We start from the raw sequence: 9,334 nt of genomic DNA, 5'->3' as shown, positions 1-9,334 counted from the left end.
AGTTAAGATGTTGCATTTGCATCAAATTGAACTAAAAAGTGCTCCGGTTATATAATAACACATGCCAAGAACTATGATATGCTTTTTCTTGCCTCAAAACAAAAAAAAATGATAATTCACTCTTCTGATGCATGTATGAGTTTTCAATATCACTTAAAATGTATTTCATGTCAATTTTTTATAATTGTGTCTCCATAATTGTCCATTTCAAATTTAAAAATTCTTAATGTAGAAATTTGACAAAATTCTAATAACGTTGACTAAAGCTGCCTCTGGTACTTCGAAATTAATTATAGCAAAAAGTGACAAATTTGAAAATTGAAGTGTTGCCTGTTTCGTTATAGTATTTTAATGTCATGATAGGATAGTGGTGCTTTGGGGGCTTTAATACGAATGATAGCCAATATCACATTTTTTTATGCTTTTAGGCGCAAAACGCAACTTATAAATTGTAATAAATAAGCATCTGCAAAGTAGATGCTAACCAAGTTTCATGTCAATACACAACTAAGTGCACTAATAATACTGATTGACTAAGTTTTTGTCAGTGATACGTTTTGATGTATTTTAAATGATTCAACACACTTTTCTGAGCTAGCTTTAAATATACACTTTTTCTTTTACAAATGTACTTCTTTTTGTTTGTTTGACAAAGAATAGCGCATTTAAGCAAAAACTTACCAATAACATAGCTACCATTTCTGATCATAAAAAAATTCACAATTTGATTTGACCTCAGAGTCCCGAAAGAATCATCGTGGCTATTCACCTTTGGCCATCGACAGCAAGGAGCCGTGTCAAAATCAAACAAATGACTTACATCCTCAGGACTGTCAGTAAAGCTAAGAGAGGCTAGAGGTGAACGGGGAAAGGGGAACAAGATATGTGGCATTGAAACCCATTCAGTTCAGCCTGTACGTGAGTAAAATGTGCGCCTGATGTGGTGTATGTCTGTGTGCGGTTGAGAGCTGTACTCCCAGCGTTCGATTCCTGTTCAATACTCAAGCGAGCATCCAAGCGAGCATCGGGTTAAACAGCCATTAATGTCAATACTACATAAGACTCAAAGGGGATTAAAACTTTCGAAAAGAAGGTTGAACCTGAATGGAATTCGACAGCTGTGCGAGAGGAATCCTTATTGCACTTAAAAGGGTGGGACATGTTTGTGCAACATACGAGTTATACCAAAGAACGACAACAGCGAACGAACGCATAGGGCTTACTTGGCGGCCTGTCCAATGAAATGAAATGAAATTCTCATCTGCTTATCCGTCGGAAATCATCTCATTGAACTGGAAATGGATTTCACTTTCTTTGAAGCATGTCAGATCAATGGCTGATCAAGAACCCTTGGCCATTCTCCAGTTCAAACAGATTTCTACACAGAGAAGTGAGTGATATTTGCCATGTGAACAAATAACCTACCGGAAGAACATTATCAAACCAAATTATGTAATAAATTATTATCGCCAAACAAAAAATGTGACTTTGAAACTATGGTTATGGCTGAATCAGCCTAAGACTTTTCCTTTTGGGATTGATAAGTGCGTCATTTTTCGTTGGGATGAGAGAAATGAGTTTTGCAATTTCTGGCGACATATTCTACGTTTTTTACTCCGGCATCTGAATTGCCCATTCAACAGAAGGTCAAATTTGACTTAATCTCAAAAGGCAAGATTTCGTAAGATCGTCCTCAAAATGTTTCTTTGTCAGCAAAGGATGCAACATCTTGAATCTTGAAAATGTAGGAGCCTTCAAGCACAGCCTGTCCAACAAGGGAGAGGTTTTGGTCTTTAATTTCAATTCAAATTCAGGAAAGTTCATGAAATATACTTCTAAACACTCAGCAACAAAGAGCACATTATGACATTTAGGCGTCTTCATTCAAAAAAAAATTTTCCGGAGACTTTCCCTTGTTCCCTGGGTCTTGTATTTTGAAATTAATGAAATTTCTTCGATTCCCAACACAAAAGCCACATAAAGTTGTGGAAATTCAAAGGTAACACTTTGTGCGGCACCCTGATTTGGACATTTTCTGGAGGGATAATTTTAACCTACATGACAGCCAATCGGCACCTGACATAAGTAAATTGATTTTGATTATTTTGTAATTTAAGTATGTAGGGTCAATTCTAGTGACCATAGGGGCTTAATGTGGCTTTTGAGAGCACTTCAAGCCTTCGAGAATCCAGGCTAGTCGAATAATGAAGTCCACTTCTCTTCTTTCTCGCGCTTCTTCATTGTTTAATTTGCTTCCCTCTAATGTTGTAGGGAATACGTAGGCCAGATTGATCCGGTTGCATCTTTCAAGCCAGACTTGGACCAAATTTTTAGATAGCATTCCTGATCAACTATATATTCAAGGACTAGCTCGGTCTGCCAACTCAAATTCGTTGGTAGACCAAATGTCATATAAAGATTGAATGAATAAAATAGACGAATTATAACCTTTCATTTTAATAGTACTGGAGATTACATTCCTGTCGCGGGTAGAAAAGCCCGTGAAAAACCAAACCCAAAAAAGTCGGACCAGGGAGGGCGCAATTAATGAAGCTAGCACCACGTTGTTTACGATCTTACCACGTGGTGCTAGTCAAGTCATTTTCTGCCACGAAGGCAGACGTTCGATTTTATTAAGGTCAAAATTGGCGAACGCTTTCTGAGCTAGCTAAAGTCTCACTTGTGTGAAGGAAAATGCATTCGGTTCATCGGGATAAAAGTTGAGTTTCCCCCACCCTACCATTTCTGTTCCAGTGATGACGTCGTTCCTTGGTCGATCAAAATAATCACCATTTAAAGTGTAAGCAAATAAGGGAATTAATATTCATTGTACGTTGAGAAAAAGAGCAAAAAATACAAACCAAACAGAAAAAAGGTTTTATTGATATTTAATTACGATCGAAACTTCATTGATATAACTGAGTACATAGGGCCCAAAAAGAGATAGGGTTGGTGGGCTCCTATCCAAATAGAAAACAAAGCGTGACTTGTAAGTTAAATTTATAAGAAAGCAGTTTTAGCAAGAGTTTACAATTTGGAACTCACATGGAGAGCTAATTTCAGGAAACTGAATATTAAGGTGCTTAAAAAGCCAAATTATTTTTCTTGAAAGAGGATCTTTCAAGATGCAAAGCATTGGAAAAAGTTATTTTGGATCAAGAGAATTAAGAAAATATTCGTTTTGGCCAAAAAAGTCAGGAATAGCGCTTTTGTGCAAAAAGTATATGGCCAAAAGGAAGGAAAACATTAGTCGTTTGGCCCCAAAAGCATGAACAATATTTAGGTTGGCCACAAAGAGCATGATAAAATAGACATTTTAGGACAAAAAGTAAGAAAAAGTTTGGAATTGAAATTAATTTATACTAAGAAATTCATTTGGTTAGCCCTAGACATATCCGATGACTTTTGTCACCCAGCCTTTTAGTTTTCACGAATGTATTTTCATTTAAAAGTACCTTGATCCACAAACATTTCGAATCCAACACCAAATATATATTTGAAATCAATTATAACCCTTTATGCAAGTAGGTAACCCTCGCTTGGTAAATCAATTTACATGATAAATAATTGATTAATTAATTTTTGTCGAAAGAAGTCCAGAGCCTTTTTTTCTGGGCAAATTGGAGTCTTTCTTTGAATCGACAAAAAAAATTGCCACTGACCAATCACCTTATGCAGCACTTTTTGGCCTTTTGTTTCCTGCAATAACGCGTACAGCCTACTTACTGTCGCTCATGACGGCGTTGACCAGGGCTTCCGGCGGCGAACTTTTAGATTTTGCTCGACTCCCATCAAGCCACGGTCGATGCTCTTTTGGGTCTCTTTCCACTACGAGGGGAGGTTGCCATTTCCCCGTCCATATAAAAGGACGTGGAACGTGGCCATGAGGCGTTGGTTCCACTTGAATCTTGAGAACGAGTGTCCTCCTCATCTTTCATCTTTTTGTACCAGACGAGATCTTCAAAGCAACACTATAAGGGCATGAAGCTACAGTGCCACGACATTCGGTCATTGGTATTAATGCTCCTAGTGCTCTCAGCCTGGCCATGATGTCCGCCCAAAGCCTCCACGTTAGTCCCTCCGAGACCGATCCTACCTTGAGCAGGCCATTTTCCGGCGACTCTATCCCCACCCAAAACGCCCCACTTCAGGTGGGCGATCCCATCCATAAAACAACAGGCAATGGCAAACACCCCTGGTCCATCCTGGGGCCAAAGACGAGTCCTCCAAAAAGCGATATCCCTTTGATTACGATGATTTCTCGGAACTGCACGCCGTTTTTGGCCCAATATGGAGAGGGTAGCCTTCTCCAGTCCCCAAAGGGCAAACGATATCGTAAGTTTAAATTAATGGAGAGATACGTCACTTGCTTTCATTGTCTTGAATTGCCTTCTATCTTGAGAAGAGGGTATCATGTCATAACAAAAATGTGAAAAAAAATGTCAATGTGCTTGGCGTGTTATGCGTACGAGTACCTTCGATAAAATCATGTTTCAATTTATGAACTAGATTAGATTTTGATCATGTCCATACTCCTATTAAAATCGGCGTGATTTGAAGGCAGGGTGACTGACAATTTCTAGGCCAAAAAAGTGTCAAGACATGACTAATAACGTTATCAATCCATGGCTGGCTATGTTGATGTGTGGTTAAGTAGCTGATTAAGATGCGCAAAATATGACATTCCGAGAACAGCCTCTGAGGCTGATAATGAAGGAATTATGATAATTGATTTCGTCTAACACTTAAGATTTTTTTTTTTGGCTAGATAACAATTTCTGGATCACACGGAAGTGCGTCTTTCAACAAAAACAATCGTACAATTAGCTCTTCAACACGTTGAACGATAATATCCATTCTCAATTATAGTCTATCCATTTTTCTAGAGTCCACATTGACAATGGTTCTACAACCAGGATCTGTGGAAATTCAATGAGTTCTATTCCGTTTTTTGCTGAAATTTGGCTTCACTCAAGATGGGCACAAATTTTTCAATCAATGGCCCAATCAGCCTCAAAATGATTTAAGATTATTATTTGAAATTAACCTCTGTCATAAGATGCGACATTCAAAAAATTTCCCATCATATTCGAGCTAATAATGAACCCAGAACCCCTATACTCATGCGCTTATAACAGCTGTAACAGACGAGACAAAGAATCAATAAGACTCAAAGGGGATTAAAACTTTCGAAAAGAAGGTTGAACCTGAATGGAATTCGACAGCTGTGCGAGAGGAATCTTATTGCACTTAAAAGGGTGGGACATGTTTGTGCAACATACGAGTTATACCAAAGAACGACAACAGCGAACGAACGCATAGGGCTTACTTGGCGGCCTGTCCAATGAAATGAAATGAAATTCTCATCTGCTTATCCGTCGGAAATCATCTCATTGAACTGGAAATGGATTTCACTTTCTTTGAAGCATGTCAGATCAATGGCTGATCAAGAACCCTTGGCCATTCTCCAGTTCAAACAGATTTCTACACAGAGAAGTGAGTGATATTTGCCATGTGAACAAAATAACCTACCGGAAGAACATTATCAAACCAAATTATGTAATAAATTATTATCGCCAAACAAAAAATGTGACTTTGAAACTATGGTTATGGCTGAATCAGCCTAAGACTTTTCCTTTTGGGATTGATAAGTGCGTCATTTTTCGTTGGGATGAGAAATGAGTTTTGCAATTTCTGGCGACATATTCTACGTTTTTTACTCCGGCATCTGAATTGCCCATTCAACAGAAGGTCAAATTTGACTTAATCTCAAAAGGCAAGATTTCGTAAGATCGTCCTCAAAATGTTTCTTTGTCAGCAAAGGATGCAACATCTTGAATCTTGAAAATGTAGGAGCCTTCAAGCACAGCCTGTCCAACAAGGGAGAGGTTTTGGTCTTTAATTTCAATTCAAATTCAGGAAAGTTCATGAAATATACTTCTAAACACTCAGCAACAAAGAGCACATTATGACATTTAGGCGTCTTCATTCAAAAAAAAATTTTCCGGAGACTTTCCCTTGTTCCCTGGGTCTTGTATTTTGAAATAAATGAAATTTCTTCGATTCCCAACACAAAAGCCACATAAAGTTGTGGAAATTCAAAGGTAACACTTTGTGCGGCACCCTGATTTGGACATTTTCTGGAGGGATAATTTTAACCTACATGACAGCCAATCGGCACCTGACATAAGTAAATTGAATTTGATTATTTTGTAATTTAGTATGTAGGGTCAATTCTAGTGACCATAGGGGCTTAATGTGGCTTTTGAGAGCACTTCAAGCCTTCGAGAATCCAGGCTAGTCGAATAATGAAGTCCACTTCTCTTCTTTCTCGCGCTTCTTCATTGTTTAATTTGCTTCCCTCTAATGTTTGTAGGGAATACGTAGGCCAGATTGATCCGGTTGCCATCTTTCAAGCCAGACTTGGACCAATTTTAGATAGCATTCCTGATCAACTATATATTCAAGGACTAGCTCGGTCTGCCAACTCAAATTCGTTGGTAGACCAAATGTCATATAAAGATTGAATGAATAAAATAGACGAATTATAACCTTTCATTTTAATAGTACTGGAGATTACATTCCTGTCGCGGCGTAGAAAAGCCCGTGAAAAACCAAACCCAAAAAAGTCGGACCAGGGAGGGCGCAAATTTAATGAAGCTAGCACCACGTTGTTTAGATCTTACCAACGTGGTGCTAGTCAAGTCATTTTCTGCCCACGAAGGCAGACGTTCGATTTTATTAAGGTCAAAATTGGCGAACGCTTTCTGAGCTAGCTAAAGTCTCACTTGTGTGAAGGAAAATGCATTCGGTTCATCGGGATAAAAGTTGAGTTTCCCCCACCCTACCATTTCTGTTCCAGCTGATGACGTCGTCCTTGGTCGATCAAATAATCACCATTTAATAGTGTAAGCAACATAAGGAAATTAATATTCATTGTAACGTTGAGAAAAAGAGCAAAAAATACAAACCAAACAGAAAAAAGGTTTTATTGATACTTTAGATTACGATCGAAACTTCATTGATATAACTGAGTACATAGGGCCCAAAAAGAGATAGGGTTGGTGGGCTCCCTATCCAAATAGAAACCAAGCGTGACTTGTAAGTTAAATTTATAAGAAAGCAGTTTTAGCAAGAGTTTACAATTTGGAACTCACATGGAGAGCTAATTTCAGGAAACTGAATATTAAGGTGCTTAAAAAGCCAAATTATTTTTCTTGAAAGAGGATCTTTCAAGATGCAAAGCATTGGAAAAAGTTATTTTGGATCAAGAGAATTAAGAAAATATTCGTTTGGCCAATAAAAGGTCAGGAATAGGCGCTTTGTGCAAAAAAGTATTATGGCCAAAAGGCAAGGAAAACATTAGTCGTTTGGCCCCAAAAGCATAACAAATATTTAGGTTGGCCAAAAGCTAGCCATGATACAAAATAATTTTAGGACAAATAAGTAAGAAAAAGTTTGGAATTGGAAAATTTATACTAAGAAATTCATTTGGTTAGCCCTAGACATTATCCGATGACTTTTGTCACCCAGCCTTTTTAGTTTTCACGAATGTATTTTCATTTAAAGTACCTTGATCCACAAACCATTTCGAATCCAACACCAAATATATATTTGAAATCAATTATAACCCTTTATGACAAGAGGTAACCCTCGCTTGGAAATCAATTTACATGATAAATAATTGATTAAATAATTTTTGTCGAAAGAAGTCCAGAGCTTTTGGGCAATGTCTTTCTTGAATCGACAAAAAAAATGCCACTGACCAATCACTTATGCTAGCACTTTTTGGCTTTTGTTTCCTGCAATAACGCGTACAGCCTATACTGTCGCTCCTGTCGGCGTCTGACTCAAGGCTTCCGGCGGACGAACTTTTAATTTTGCTCGACTCCCATCAAGCCACGGTCGATGCTCTTTTGGGTTCTCTTTCCACTACGAGGGGAGGGTTTGCCATTTCCCCGTCCATATAAAAGGACGTGGAAACGTGCGCCATGAGGCGTTGGGTCCACTTGAATCTTGAGAACGATGTGGTCTCTCATCTTTCATCTTTTTGTACCAGACGAGATCTTCAAAGCAACACCATAAGGGCATGAAGCTACAGTGCCACGACATTCGGTCATTGGTATTAATGCTCCTAGTGCTCTCAGCCTGGCCATTGATGTCCGCCCAAAGCCTCCACGTTATCCCTTCCGAGACCGTCCTACCTTGAGCAGGCCATTTTCCGGCGACTCTATCCCCACCCAAACGCCCCGCTTCAAGTGGGCGGATTCCCATCATAAAAACAAACAGGCTAAATGGCAAAACCCCTGGTCCATCCTGGGGCCAAAGACGAGTCCTTCCAAAAAGCGAATCCCTATTGATTACGATGATTTCTCGGAACTGCGCCGTTTTTGGACCCCAATATGGAAGAGGGGTACCTTCTCCGCAGTCCCCGAGAGGCAAACGATATGTTAAGGTTTAAATAATGGAGAGCATACGTCACTTGCTTCATGTCTTGATTGCGCTTTCTATCTTGAGAAGAGTACAATGTCATAACATAAAATGTGAAAAAAAATGTCAATGTCTGCCATAACCTCGCAGCCGTGTTATAGTGGTGCGTCCGCAGTACCCGGAGTAACCTTCGATAAGAATCATGTTTCAATTATGAACTAGAATTAGATTTTTCGACTCATGTCCAAACGACTCATATAAATCGAGTGATTTGAGGACAGTGGTGACTGACAATTCTAGGCCAAAAAAAGCTTGGTCAAGACATGACATTACTAATAACGTTATCGAATCCTATGGCTGGGCTTATGTTGATGTGTGCTTAAGTAGCTAGATTAAGATGCGTCAAACATAATCCTCCAGAATAGCTCAGGGGGGGGGGAGGGGGTGGAAGGCTGATAATGAAGGAATTATGATAATTGATTTTCGTCTACACTTTAAGATTTTTTTTTTTTGCTAGATAACAATTTCTGGATACACGGATAGTGCGTGCTTTCAAACAAAAACAATCGTACAATTAGCTCTTCACACGTGAACGATAATATCCATTCTCATTATAATCTATCACTATTTTTCTTAGAGGCCACTTGAACATGGTTCTAAACCAGGATCGGGAAATTCAGATGACGTATCTATTGCGTTTTGCTGAAAGTTGGGCTTCACCCAAAGGGCAAAATTTTTCATCGAAATGCCAATCAGCTCAAAATGATTTAAGATTATTTTTGAAATTAACCTCTGTCATAAGATGCGATATTCAAAAAATTTCCCATCACATTTGAGCTAATAATGAACCATGAACCTATATCCATGCGCATTATAACAGCTGTAAAGACGAGACAAAGAATCA

This window comes from Tigriopus californicus, chromosome 3 (assembly GCF_007210705.1).
Source record: "Tigriopus californicus strain San Diego chromosome 3, Tcal_SD_v2.1, whole genome shotgun sequence".
NCBI classification, from domain to species: domain Eukaryota; kingdom Metazoa; phylum Arthropoda; class Copepoda; order Harpacticoida; family Harpacticidae; genus Tigriopus; species Tigriopus californicus.
The sequence above is the reverse complement of the archived record's forward strand: the minus strand, read 5'-3'. Positions refer to the sequence as shown.